We start from the raw sequence: 15,000 nt of genomic DNA, 5'->3' as shown, positions 1-15,000 counted from the left end.
CTCAGCAGATTTTATCGGGTCACTCACATGCAGTAATGCTCCACTAACACTATTCACAAACATCTAATCTCCTAATCCTAAAGCATTTCAGAACGCAGGAATCGAACGTTGCACTGACTCCAGGACGTCTTTGTTGAACTGCTGCCGGCTGCCCAGGAACTCTCCGATCATCTGGCGGCTCAGTCCTTTCCGCTCCAGGATGAACCTGGCGATGCCCACCGGCGTGTCCGACACGAAGCCCTTCTCAATCAGGTACTGGATCCCCTTCTCCGGCTTCCTGTGGACCAGCATAAACGGGACTTCACGTCTCTCCTTATGCAGCTGAAGTAATATTGCATATCTGTGTTTTATTGGTGCAGGACAAACTCCAGTCCTCGAGGGCCGGTGCATCTTTTAGATGCGTTTCTGCTGCACCTGAATAGAGTAATGATGTCATTAAGCTCTGGAGGTCTGATCTACGCCAGGAGGAGGAAATGAAGCCGTTTCATTCCAGCGTTTTGTACCTGAGGCACAAAACTGCAGGACGCCTGGAGGATGAGACCCGTAGAGACATGCTGGTCATCAGCCGACTCTTATTGCTGGGTCCAGCCAATCACCTATCAGATCAATAGCCGATCAGCTGACCAATCACCTATCAGATCACCTATCAGATCAATAGCCGATCAGTTAACCGATCACCTATCAGATCAATAGCCGATCAGTTAACCGATCACCTATCAGATCAATAGCCGATCGGTTTGGATTTAACCATATTGGGGTGCACCAGTCTTACTTTTGGCACTATTGCTGGTCCATATAAGCAAATGTTCTGATCTTGGACCCACTTGTTGAAGAGGTTGAGGCCGATGCGGTACTGCCGCCGCTGCACCACGTCGTTGTTGAAGGCGGGGGAGTCCCAGCTGTGGCGGCTCTCCCTCTGGTAGGTCTGCTTCCCCAGCGAGGCGCCGCCCATCGGCTCCCGCAGGCTGTCCCTGGACGACGAGCCGGAGCTGCAGTTGTTGACGGTGGTGTCGTTGGAGTTGGTGGTGGTGGAGTTGACGCTCTCGTTGTCTCCGTCTGAGCAGAGCAGGTGGTGGTGGTGGTGCAGGTGTGGGTGGTGGGCGAGGTGCTGCGGCCCCTCCAGGTTCTGCAGCACCGAGGAAGAGGAGGATGACATCGGCGAGGGCGTGAGAGGCGGCGGCAGCGGGGACAGAGGGCGGGACCGGGGAGGGCAACGGAGACGCAGGGGTTCTGGGTAGGCGTGTGGGAGGTGGTGGTGCTGGTGGTGCAGATGGTGGTAGTGGTGCTGGGCGAAGTGGTGCGGATGCTGCAGGTAGGGGCCGCCAGCGTGCGCGTGGTGCATGACGTGCTGGCTGTACTGCGGGTGGTGGTGCAGGATGGTGGGGAGGTGGGGGATGGCAGAGGGGTGTTGGAGCGGGTGGGGTGGCAGCGTCCGGGCCGACGGCATCGGCAGGGGGACGTTAGCGGGGCTGCGCGTCTGGCCTTGCGCCATGGCCACCGATCGGCCGTTTGGCTTGTGTTTGATGGTTCCCTGTGGAGATTCGGCTTCGCTGCTTCCGGCTCCGAGCTCGTCCTCTCCACTTTCACCTTCAGCTCCTCCTCTGCCCCTCTCTCCTCCTCGCTCCCCTCCAGAGGACTCCTGTTCGTACACCAAACGCCCGATGGACCCGCGCTCCGACCTACACACACAAATCACACTCAGAGCAGGAAGCTTTCTGGATCCACTTCCTCCATCAAGCTGTGGTCCTGATACATAAATGAATCATTAACAGGATTGTGCTGCAGCTGCAGCAGGTGATGCAGTCATTTGACCTGCTGCAGCCACATCCAGAAGAATGTCTCCTGGTTGACTCAGCTGATCTACAACAGACTAGCTTAGCAGTCAACAGTTAGCACAAGTTCCTATTTAAAGGGCCGGTTCCCCTTCTTGAGTTGGTTCTGCTCTCTGCATGCAGTGTGAGTGATTTGGATCTGGTCTCCCCATCAGCACTAAAGTAAAGGGCGACGTGAGCTAAACATAAAACTTTAGCTAAAGCTAAACATAGAACTTTAGCTAAAGTTAAACAGCTAAAGTTTTGCTGTTTAGCTAAAGTCTTTATAGAACATGTTAGCTAAAGTTAAACATAGAACTTTAGCTAAAGCTAAACAGCTAAAGTTTTGCTGTTTAGCTAAAGTCTTTATAGAACATGTTAGCTAAAGTTAAACATAGAACTTTAGCTAAAGCTAAACATAGAACTTTAGCTAAAGTTAAAGTTAACGTTTAGCGTTAACTTTAACGTTAAACGTTAACTTTAACGTTAAATAGCTAAAGCTAAACATAGAACTTTAGCTAAAGCTAAACATAGAACTTTAGCTAAAACTAAACAGCACTTTAGCAAAAGCTAAACCATACACCAACATGGTATTTAGTGGAAGCTCATGCTAAAGTTCTATAGCAGCAGTGTATCTAGCGGGAGCTAATGCTAACTCGCTATAACTAGGTTTAAAGGTGATCAGTTTTCACCAGGTTCACTTGGATGTTTTTTTCTCTTAATGAATTAAATCTTCATTTGAAAGTTTCTGATTATTGTTTGTTGACTAAAACTATTTTAAAAACATTTCTAGTCTGTGAAGTTAATGTTTTATATCCGTATCTGACCTGTCGCTCATGTCCACTGAACTGTCGCTGGGCGGTTCGATGGTGAGGACCGGAAGGTGTCCCCCTGCTCCGCCTCCTCCTCCTCCTGCTCCGCCTCCTCTGCCTCGGTACTCTCCTCGGCACTCCGTGCAGGGGGTGCTGCTCCTCCGGCTGGTGCTGCTGCCTCCCTCCGTCTCCCTGCTGTCCTCCCTGCCCCCTGCGCCCCCGACCCAGTAGTCCGTGTCGGAGCTGGAGGCCGGACGGGACAGCGGCGAGGACGGGGCAGCCTTCGTCCATGTAGAGCGTGATGTCGCTGAAGGAGGTGGCGGTGCTGTCCTCGTGCATGGCCACGCCCCCCCGGCCTCCCTCCGCCCGGCCGGGCGCGCGGCGCGACGCCGTGTTGGTGTTGCGCCATCCGCACTGCCTGTACTCCACCTCCTCGTCCTCTTCCTCGTCGTCCTCCTCCTCCTCTTCCTCGTCCTCGTCTCCCTCCTCCTCGTCCTCGTCCTCCTCTCCTTCTCCGCCGACATCTTGCGAGTCTTCGCGGCCGGACTGGCAGGTGAGCGAGTCGTCCATGGAGTCGGCCAGAGACTTCACCTGTGAAGGACGAAGAAAAACGTTGAATGACTCGAATTCGTCAGATGAATTTCTGAACTTTGACCTTGAACAGGTTAGGATAGAACTACGGGCGGAATGAAACACGTTCATTACAGGTTTTGTACAAAATTATTCATAAAGAGATTTCAGTTTTGCTCAATTCTGCTTTTCAGAATGATAATGAGCTGTTTTAGAGCTAAGCTGCTGCTGGCCACGCCCCCGCTGGCCACGCCCCCTGGCCACACCCCTGGCCACACCCCCAATTCAATATGGCTGCAAAGTGGTAGAATACTATTATTCTACCACTCCTCTTTGAAAAGTGGAGCCTCCTGCAGAACCAGTAACAATGCACCAAGTGGTTTCTGGATGATAAACCATCAACAAACACCTGTTTTTTCCAGCAGCCATTGTACAGCAGAGGCAGCGATAGGCTCGGGTTGCTAGTTAACGACGCAGTGTCCATCGAATGTGACTTAACGATTGGGAGGTTTTTGAAACAGCTCACTTATCGGCAATAATCTGGGTGTTTTTAGAAACAGTTGAGATCAAAATGAAAGTACAAAGACATGCAAACTGGGAAACCAGCAGAATGAGCCCCTTTAAATTAAAGATAAACTCCAGCTGAACATGTTTCTAGCAGCTTGTTTCAACAACGCTGCAGATTAGTTAGAGTTGGTTTGACAAATACTCTAAAAATAACCACATATGGTGGATTTTCCCCAGGCTGATGTGTTTCTGATGACACAATCTGACAGATTTGGAGGGAAAAGTCAAGGTTTGACTCCTACCAAACAAGAATTAATGCCCAGATCAAGGTGTGTTGATCTGGGCATTAACTCAATTTCTCTGTTATTTTGGACCACATTTCAGTCTCCGTCCCTCCTGATAGTCCAGCAGATTCGATTCAGTTTGGGACCAAAGCAGAAACATCTGCTCCACCTCCAGCTGCTGGAGCACCAACAGCAGCGTTGATTCAACACAGACAGACTGGAGTTAGATTACAGCGGACCAAACAGGGTTTGGTGTGACTGCAGCCTTAATCACATATTAAACTGGTTTTCCAGGATTTCCTTCTTAAATCTCTGGATTATTACCAAAATTAGAAACATCCTGTGTAGGAATGAAAAACTAGTCAATGCATTTCTTCCTTTAAGACTGCATTAGTTCTTTACTATCAGGAAGTCCACAATGCAATTAATTAAATTACTAACTCTATTAGTAATCACCTTAACCTTTCAGTAACTTATAAAGGTCCATATTTTTTGGACACTCTTCAAAGGCTGAAGTGCTTTGACCTTCAAAGTTCAGGGAAATGGCTCCAAGAGAACAGCTGCTGGTCCAAACCGGGCCAAACAAAAAACTGGCCGAAAAGCAAAACGTATCTGAACCCCGATGCAGCTGGATCCACCAGGCTCACTAAGGCTCCATAAAACAAACTGAAAAGGTTTTCTGCACTTGAGCAAAACTGAATCTGAAGGTCCTTCCTTTTGCAGATGACGCCATGTTTGTATTTCAACTTGTAAATGTTGAATATCTGGTTGGCATTAGTGGAAGTAGAAAACAAGAATGCGTTTGCCTGTTTGGAGAAAGAGTCGTCTACGTCCCCAGTGTCCTCTGACCCCTGCTGGCCCGGCGACCCCTGGCCCTGTGGCTGCCGCTCATCAAACGAATACTGCGCTCAGAGGAAACGGCCGTCACCAAGCAGATCAGAACCAGATCAACTCTTGGCTGGTCCAGTCTGAACGCGCTCCTACCTGCAGCCTCATGTTGGACAGGATGATGCGGCGGGTCATCCGGCTCTCTGACGCCGAGCTGCGGAGCCTCTCAAACTTCTTGTTCATGCGGTACCGCCTGAACGCCGCCTGGATCGTCCTCGCCGCCCGCCGGACACAAACTGGCCCCCGTACTTCCTCTCCAACATCTCCACCTACCAGAAGGACCAATCAGAAAAGATGGAGCAAAACGTTTCTGAGGGAATCAGAGGCGTCGGATCGCAGAGCGGTACCTTCTTGTCCTGGAGGTCTGTAGAGACTCATAGCTGTCAGATAGCGCCTTGCAGCGTTTGCTCTCCTCCTCCTCTTGCTTGCGGAGCGCCAGGCTGGCCGGCTGATGTCTGCTGCGCTGGGCCCAGGCGAGGCTTGCAGGGCTGGGGGGAGAGATGGGGGAGCCGCCCTGGAGACAGACAGAGAGACGCTGCAGAAACTGACAACCAGTTTTATATGGACCATCTTATCCTTTAACAAGGTTTTTACTTTGCAACGTCCTTACAGTGTTTTCTTTTACCAATGTGTTGAAGTTATTAATATTCTGTCATTTAGACATTCTTACTAATGCATGTCTTCAGGCACAGAATGTAATTCATAAGCATCCAACAAGTGAGGAAGGTAGAAAGTGAAGATGAGTGAAGAACCTGATCATTAGTTTCACTAAAGCTAAAATGTAACTTTATCACTTACATGTTGTAATAATGTTAATATTCTGTGCTCAGCAGAAATTTGTTCACTTTCTCAGGTCATTTGTGACTAAATGTGGATGGGGTATGAATACTTTTGAACCTGTGGTCGTTTATTTAACGGGAGAACCAGAACCTTGTGGGCCGGTACCTGAGTCTGCGAGCGAGAGGCTCCCAGCGGGCCGGTGCCGGAGGCGGGGCCGTAGGGGTCGCAGGGGTCGCAGGGGCTGTTGCTATAGCGATGGAAGGGAGGAGGATGCCCAAAGGACGAGTCTGAGAAGGTGACGACCTCCGGACACTGGGGGTCGCTCTCCACGCTGAGCGGGAGACACAAACAGAGACAGAGCTGCTGTCAGGTCAGCCAACCGGACCCGGACCGGACCAGAACCAAGCAGCTCACCAAACAGCTGTAAAATGGACAGAACTGTTCCGACCCGGTTCATCTCCACCGGGTCGGAACAGGCGGTCCATATGAGGCGTCGCCGACCAGCAAAATAAAATCACGTCGCAATACGAAGAAAATGAAACTTAAGTCTGTTTCTGTTTTCAGATTTTATAACAAAGTGAATCATCCAACTCTGACAACCAATATGGAAAATTACAAACTCAAAAATGATCGAATAATTTGATTCATGCAAGAGGAAGAAACAGAAGTTCATTTTTCAAATCATCTATAAATGTCAGTTTCAAACTAAACATTCAATTTATGAGCCTAATGTTTAGTTAGCAGCGTCTTTAAATAATTAAAAGCAAATAAAATGTTTGGTTATCAATTTAAATATAGAGCTTTGGATTTAAATAGCTTGCTAACTAAATAGAAAGAAAAAAAAAAAGAAAGAAAGAAAGAAAGAAAGAAAGAAAGAATGAAAGAAAGAGAGAAAGAAGGAAGAGTTTAATATGAACAACACAGTTTGACATTTAAAAGCATTAAGTTACTTTTAAAGCCTTTGTTCTGTTCTGATATCAGATGAAAGGACATAAAACACCTTTTATCATAAATGATCATCAATCAAATCAAATATGCAAATAAATGAATCGAAAGTAAACCAGAACTAAACTACAGTAAGCCACATAAACACCGGCCCGGTTCTGATCCGTCAGCATCGCTGACTGGATCAGAACCTTCAGAAGTCCTTCAGAACCAGGCGCTCTGTTCAAGCCTAAAGATCTCTGCTGGCAGAAACAGGCGACTGATGGAAGATCAATCGGTTTATTGATGAATCACTGAGAAGCTGGAGGAGGAGGAATCTGCGGCGGCCATCTTTACTCCGCTTGTTTCATCGTCAGAGAGAGAAGCTCTTCTGTTAATCTGAGACACCCGTGAAGCTGGCAGGGAGGCCGGCGTGGGCACACACACACACACACACACACACACACACACACACACACACACACACACACACACACACACACACACACACACACACACACACACACACACACACACACACACGCGCGGCTGAGTCATAGCAGCCGCAGCAGTGTGTGTGTGGGTGTGCAGAGCTGCGTTTGGGTCAGGACCAGCAGGGTGTTGGAGAGCCGCCTGTTTGTGTAGCTGCCTCTGAATGGACCCGGTTCTGGAGGTTCTGGGACCATCAGCACCGTCTGAGTTACAGATCTGGACTCAAACCCTTCAGCTTTATCGGGTCAAAGGTCATAAGACCCGTTTGGTTTCAGCTGCTGCTGATCCTATTGACCGACAATAAAAACACAACATTTAAAACAAAGTACAGATAAAAATCTGAATAGTGTGGAGAAGTCAGATGGTGGGAAAATGCCACTGAACACAGCAGTTATGGAGTTTATGCTCTTATTTTGAAGTTTCCAGCAGCTCTGTTTCCGCTCATGCTCTCTCTTCTTTTCCTACAAAAACTTTATTTGAAACGTGAAACAAACATTAACAAAACCAAAAAGGCTGAAGAAGACGTAAACATAAATACTGATCACTTCCTGAAGCTCAGACCGAACAGGAAGGTGTAATGACATTTCAGAGACCTTCCCTCTGCTGCCGAGCTTCATGAGATGATTTCATGCTGCAGCACATTGCTGCAGTGTGCTGCAGCAGTGAGCACCAAAACCACTTCAACGTTCAGCCACGTTACAAACTCAAACCTTCCTGGACTTTCCAGGATTTTATGACAAACCAACACAGAGCAGGAATTCATTGTGACAAAAACGTGATTCATGAGAAAAATGATCCGAACGAAGCCTGAATAAGCATTTCATATCAGCTGATCGTTTTTTATTCGTTTTTTTGTTTTAAGAAACTTCCAAATATTTCCTGTCTTGTCCAGTTTCCCTCCACTCTGCTGGTTTTTATTTTAAGCAGTGAAACATTAAACTGCTGCGCCAGTTTACTGATCAGGTTGTTGCTAGGTAACCAGAGAATGAGAGAGTTGCTAGGCAACCACAGAGCGAGTTAGCTGGTAGCTTAGCTTATTGTGAGCGATTGAGCAACTAAAGCTTGTTCCTTTGCCTACATCTCCCAGAATGCTGTGTGGCTCTAGATCAGAGTTCAGTGAATATTTCTGTTGAATATTCTAACATGATCTATTACAAGTGATCACGTATCTATTGCAACACATATTGCTATCAGCTGCTTCACTCTGACACCCAGAATTAAAATTGTTCCTGACCAACCAGCATCAGGAAGGAGCAGCAACATGAACCCACAGCCTCGGTGATGTCAGGGGTCACCGAAGCAACGGCGACCATGAAAGTGAGAGAAAGCACTCTGGGTAATGACACATTACCAGAGCTGTCCTGCTCCGTCTCATATCTATTTCAACATCTGTTCCTCTCCTGCCGGCGGCTGAAGCTCAGCCAGCTGCAGGGTTGAGCCGAGGTGAGGAGCGTTTGATTTTATGCGCCGGCGCAGCCTCCTCTGGCTGGCCGCTGCACAGAGGTCACTCGGTAAACTTCAGGTGACCTCCAGGCTGGAAATCCATCACATCTGTGCCAGACTGCAGCTTTAAAACTTCAGTCCCTGAAAGGTTTAGAGCTCAGACTCATGATGACTCCAACCTGCAGCGAGATGGGAGTTTATGATCAACTTCAGCTGCATTCAGTTTGACATCAGGTTCCTCTGGATTCATTCAGACAGAATGAAATGTATTTATTTACCCATAAATAACATCAGGCAGGTAAATCTGACACACATTCACCAACACAGAGAACTGAAAGCTAAAAGAGTTAGCCTGAGCTATGCTAGCCTCAAACAACATGGACGCAGCAGCTTTTCTCATCAAACCAAAACACTTTCCTGTAAAAACGACGAGGCTTTAAGAATCAACCGAATAAAAAGCTTCATTCAGAAAAGCTGAAGTATTGATGAGGACGACTGGACAGACGGCAGGAACCGAGTAACTGATGTACGTAACGGATCACGGACCTTCAGTGATTCTGACTCTGGAGCAACAGAAAATAGGTAAAGCTCCCTGAACCGGGTTCTGCTCCGGCCCGGCAGACTCACGGCCCGCCTGCTGCTCCCTGCAGGTTCCTGCAGGTTTCAGCGCCTCGCGCTCAGCAGGGCGGCCTCTGCAGGGCGGCCTCTGCAGGGCGGCCTCTGCGGGGGGGCCTCTGCGGGGCGGCCTCTGCGGGGGGGTCAAGGTCAAAGCTGAGCAGCTTTCTGGCGCGGCGACATCGAGCCGGACAGGAGGAACCCGGATCGGCCCTGGAGAACCCAGAACGCTGAATGATCCCATTTAGATCAGAACAAAATCACATTTAATGTGATGGGAAACGGCTCCGGGTTTAAATAAAGGTGCAAAACGATGCTTTCAAAGTTTCAATGAGAAATTACAGAAATGAAGAGATAATACGTAAATAGTGAAGGTGCAACGATACCAGAAGAAAGTCGTGTGATAATAAAGTCAAACTAATACTAGAATAAAGCAATAAAACTAGAAATATGTTCTTCAGCTGATATGTTTTATTTATTCAATAATTTATCAGAAAAAAGGGTTTTAAATTGAAAATGTTACTTATTTTGGTTTTCAATTAAAATGCAATTAATTACAGACTTGGTTCTGATTGGCTGTAGAGTAATAAACCTGATCAGTTTCTTCATCGTCAGCAGAAAGAACAAACTTTACTGTAAAATCACACAAAACTCTTCGTCTGAGATCCTGAAAGTTTGGCTTGAAAAAGGTTTAATTCACTCTGATGCAAATGTCCCTGGTGGGCTTCTGTAGCCTGGAGCAGCAGGCTGCTGGGGTTTCTGAGCTCAACTGAGTGAGAAGCTTTTCTCTCTTATTTACACACACACACACACACACACACACACACACACACACACACACACACACACACACACACACACACACACACACACACACACACACCTGAGGCTTTGTCCGAGTCACTCTCACACAAGGTCAGAGTGTCAGACTCCAGTAATTAATAATGATCTGTGATTAACGCTGAGCTGCGTTCAGGTCGATGAACCTGCGGCGTATAATCAGCTCCAGACACCAAACAGCCAGGCTTCGCTCCGAGGCGGCGGATTGGACTAGGCCTGCGCTGCAGCGCTGAGGTTCTGGTCCAGTTGGAGACCAAACGGAGGGTAAATGTTCGTAAACGTCTCCACCCTGCAGCCGGATACTGGACAACATGTATTCATCTTCAGAGAAATGAAAATGAAACTTGATCAGTTTTAAAAGAACCTGCTTAATTATATATATGGAGTGTCATAATAATAGCACATTTATAATTAATATGGATGGATGGATTTCTGCTGAAATCTGAAGTGTGACATTGATTCAATGACAGCGACTCATTTCCAGACCATATTGTCTCAGATTGGAACCAGCAACCTCCCTGCTCATCTGCCCTGCAGCCACGCGGCGCTCTACATGTGGGAATGTGGGTTAGTGCAGCGCAGCCTCCGTTTACACTAAATGTTTGGACGGGTTGGTGAGCGAGCCGCTCCACATGGCACCAAACCCAGAGGCATCGATCTGCTTCCCGCTGTGACTGCATGCGCCGCAGCTCCACAGATGGTCCATCGCTGCTGCGTCTGTCACAGCAGAATGTCTGGAAAACTGCAACAAAACATCATCAAAAACCTCCAAAAACCAGAGGAGGTCAGATGTTTAATCACATCTATGAAAAACAACAAAGAAAATTTAAAAATTGAATTGAATAACACCACGAACTAGCGCCTTTACATTTAGCGCCTAGCATAATGCGGTGAAGAGCAAAAGCTTGTGCTCTAACTTTATAAACAATTTAGTATGTAATAACATATATACAAATGTTTGGTATGATAAGGAGCAAAGAACAAAAAATGTTAGCATTGTTAGCATTGGCTCAAATTCCAGAAAGACAAATGGCTTAATTAAAGTAACGGTGCTTTTTGTTCAAATACTGACAATTTAATTACAAATAAATAACATTTAAAGGCAATGAAATAAATATAAATCTAGTTTCAAGTAGAATAATGAGTATTTTTTCTTCTAAATTAATTTCTAAGAATATCTGCAGTGTTTAATGCTAACGTTAGATTTGGTTGAAATGTGTGAATTTATGGACCATTGCTGCTTGTGCGTCAGGTTTATGGGTGTACCAGAAACATGTTGGAACCTTTGAATGTAAAACGAAAAGAGATTAATTATATTCTAATGAACTTCATTAATGGAAGTGAAGGTGCTGAAGTTCTGGCCGTTTCTCTACATTGTGTTGTTTTTTATAGACGTGACGCATTTCTGAGTATTAAAAACAAGAGTTCATTCTAATATTAGATTCATTTCAGTGAACACAGGAGGACTGCTCTCTGACAAACAGCATTCGGACCCTGACGGCCCGACCCAATGACCCGACTGCAGCTCTGAGTTCTCCTCAGATCCATTTCAAACCTGTTTCTCTCAGTTTCTTTGGTAAACCAGGCCGTTTGTAAAGCTGGTGCTCAGATGTCCGGAGAGACGCCACACATCGACTGATTCTGACTCCAAAACAAACCAAACATCCTGAATTCCTCCTGTTTCCACATGAGCTGCTGCAGCTGCTGCTGCTGCTGCAGCCGATCCCTCGGCCTGCTGCAGCTCAAATAACACACAGTTTAGTTTCTATCATTTATCCAGCACATCCCTCCGTCTTTAAGCCATCAGGTCGTGTCAAATGAAGCCTGGCAGCAGAATAACGTGGAAATGAATGTGGCTGCAACGACTTGAGCCGCAGCCAAGAATCTGTTGGGACGCTGCAGCTGATTCGTCATCTCCGTCTGCAGGGTTGTGTTAATGAAAACAGACAGTTAGTCCTGAGTGGGCAGCAATGTGATTGGGTGAAAAGGGTGACAGAATGACACATGATACATCTGTCTGCAAGTGTGGGCAGCTAAAAGGCAAACACTGCAAAAGATATTTGCATATTTATGTAAAACTTCATAATTTCATCACTGTGTTTGAGGAAATCGCAACATTTACTGAAGCTCAGTGTGCAGACCAGCCTGGGTTGGTTGATGTACAGTAATGTGGCAATTACAAATCAAAGCTGTCTGCAGGACTGGAGCAGCTGAAATGAGTTAATACTGTAATGACTCATAAATGAAGATGATAAATTCTTCTGACATGTCTTTATTATCCAGCTATTATTTCTGCATTTTTATTTCACTATTGTTTCTCCTCTAAATTATGATTTAGCCTGAAAGCTACACTGTACTTTTTACAGCTTTTGGTCCATTATTTTTAATCTATGGTTGCCATCCCAATTGATGGTGTTGATGCTTTAATGAAACTATAATCAGATCAGATAGTCACAAATCAGATGTAAACACAAATTACTAAAGAAAACACAAAAAGGATTAAAAAATCATTTGGAGCAGAAACCTAACATGACATGAACACAAATGAACAAACATGAGAATAAATAAAATGCATTATGAAATGCATTTTAAAAAAAGCAGAAATTAAAAAGTATAACACGGAAAAACTGAACATAGTATTTAGCATTAGCATTCCTTGCTAATAGAAAATTATAGGAATGTCAAGGAAGGACTGAAAGAGAAGTTCAAACCCTGTTAGCATTGATCTGTCTTAACTTTTAGCAGAAAAAAACACTTTAAAAAGATTTAAACATGTGATGCATTTTCCTTGATCAATGTTTTTGTAATCGTTTTCCATAAATTTGATGATTCTGGGTGATAAACTCCAGTATTTGATTCTCTTCCTCTGTTCCTGCTGCAGACAGACTAACAGCTGCAGCCATGAAACCTCCAGGCTGAAGCTTCAATAATTTCTCCTGCATAAAAAATGACAGAATTTTCTCTTTAATGCTCGTTCGTAGTTTAGGTTGTTAAATTACAGATTATTGGCCACGATTTTTCTCAGAGTTTTGTTTTCTTGTTGTGGATTCCAGCATGAAGCTCAGCAGGGTGCCAGCAGCTGACGCAGGTCGAAAAGCATCATCCTAAAAGTTTCAACAGCAGGAAAACATCAGTCATCTGTTTGAAGGAGCTGGAAAGCTGCTGCATGATCCCGGTTAGCATCACCGGAGATAATCTGCTGACTGCAGACAGACGCACAGCTGGAGGTCAGATGCAAAGTTAGAATTTATGTTTAAAGTTAATGTAGAACTATAAGCATTAAGGTTGACATTTGAAGCAGAATCATAAGTTTGTTTGAGTTTTTTGCAAACTGCTGCTAATTAATCTGTTTCTTTAAACACACAGTTTATTTTAATGAACAAAAACCTCCGCAGTTCAACTTTCTGCAAACAAAAGCATCAATATTTGATCATATGTAAAAAAAACAGAGCTGCCCTGCAGACAAACACACCAAATAAACAGTTTAGGTTGGTAGCTTAGTTAAATCCCAGCAGATCTGCAGCATTAGTGCTGCAGGAAATAAATAACTCCTCCAGCAAACAGTTAATTTCATTCATCTGAAACCAGAAATCTGACAGATGCTTCAGTGACTCCTGAATCCAAAGATTCACAAAAACCGTTTAATTCCCTCCAAACCAAATTCAGAAACAATGAAACAACATCCGTTTCCTTATGATTTACTGCAAACATAGACAAAAAAACTATTCCAGCAGCTGCAGCTCAGGCTTCATTCAACAGGATGTTTGGGGAATAAATGGTTTCAATATGCAGAAAGAAAACAGGAATGAATAATGAGACAGAAAACCCAAACCCAAACCCAAGCCCTAACCCTAACCCCAACCCCAACCCTAACCCCAATCCTAAATCCTCCAACAAAAAACGTAAAACCTCTCCAGATGTTCTGCTTTTCAAGAATCATTTATTCACAGAACAGAATTTCAATAAATCAATAAAAAGGTTTGAATTCATGAAAATATAAAGTTAAATCCCAAACACTGAAATTCACGTTTTCATGATCATCAAAATTACTGGAAATAAAAGCTTGAAATATTTAACTGCATGTCAAAACTGGGCAATAAATTCATTTTATCGACTTATTTAATTTTCTTTTTAAAAAGAATAAATTTTTGGAAAATCCAAATTATTTTTCCCAAATTCCCTCCTTTGGGTTTTAACAGCTTGTATTTATTTAGACTTTAAATTCAACTTTCAACATTACATTAAATAAAAGCTTTTGAATTATTTTCTATTATTTGTAGATAATTTTTAAGGAAGAAAAGTGAGAAAAACAAATGAAATAAAGTCAGAAATTGGATTTGGTGGGAGAAGCATTCATCAGAGCCACATGTGGAAGGGTCAGAACCGGGTCAGAACCGGGTCAGAATCGGATCAGAACCGGTTCAGGCTGCCGTGAAAACAGACAAAAAATATATAAATCTAAATGTTGTGGCCTTTTCTATGTGAGCGAAAGGAAACATTAATCTACTGTTAAAGTCTCATAAAATTCAAAAACATTCTTCCAGTTTTAACTATAGTGCCCCCTGTAGGCCAGGCGTTAAAATGAACCACTGGTTAATGTTATAATGCAAAGTAAAAAAAAGAAAAAGTGTTGTTTGATCTGAACATATTCATATTCTGAACTGTGTGCAACATGAGTTTTACTTTCTGAACTGATGCTGTTTATTCCTGCAGATGCACCTGTGATGGGAGACATTGAATATTAAATATTCGAACTGAGACGTTTCGGTTTGAAGAGAGGAGGATGAGGATGAGGAAGTTAATCCTCAATATTTGATCATTTATGGCTAAAACAGCCAAAATCCACACATTCTGACTGATTTCCCTTCAATCTGCTGCCTTTTCCTGACATTAAAAATGGATAAATAATAGATTTCTAGCGAATGAATTGTTTATCGGTGCCTCCTTGAAGAGAAAATCCATCCAATAATTACTGCTGGTTTGGGTCGGACTGGCACTGCCATCCCTCGAGCCACGCTGCCAGTGAGGCTAAAA

At 44.7% G+C, this 15,000-nt stretch overlaps 1 pseudogene; it reads right to left on the bottom strand.

The window, feature by feature from the left end:
- Positions 1 to 15,000, bottom strand: part of LOC129352989 (IQ motif and SEC7 domain-containing protein 2-like) — a 98,548-nt pseudogene that overhangs the window by 12,239 nt on the left and 71,309 nt on the right.

Source organism: Poeciliopsis prolifica, unplaced genomic scaffold (genome assembly GCF_027474105.1).
Source record: "Poeciliopsis prolifica strain line A6 unplaced genomic scaffold, Auburn_PproV2 SCAFFOLD082, whole genome shotgun sequence".
In the NCBI taxonomy this organism is placed as follows: domain Eukaryota; kingdom Metazoa; phylum Chordata; class Actinopteri; order Cyprinodontiformes; family Poeciliidae; genus Poeciliopsis; species Poeciliopsis prolifica.
This window is presented reverse-complemented; position numbering and strand designations above follow the sequence as displayed.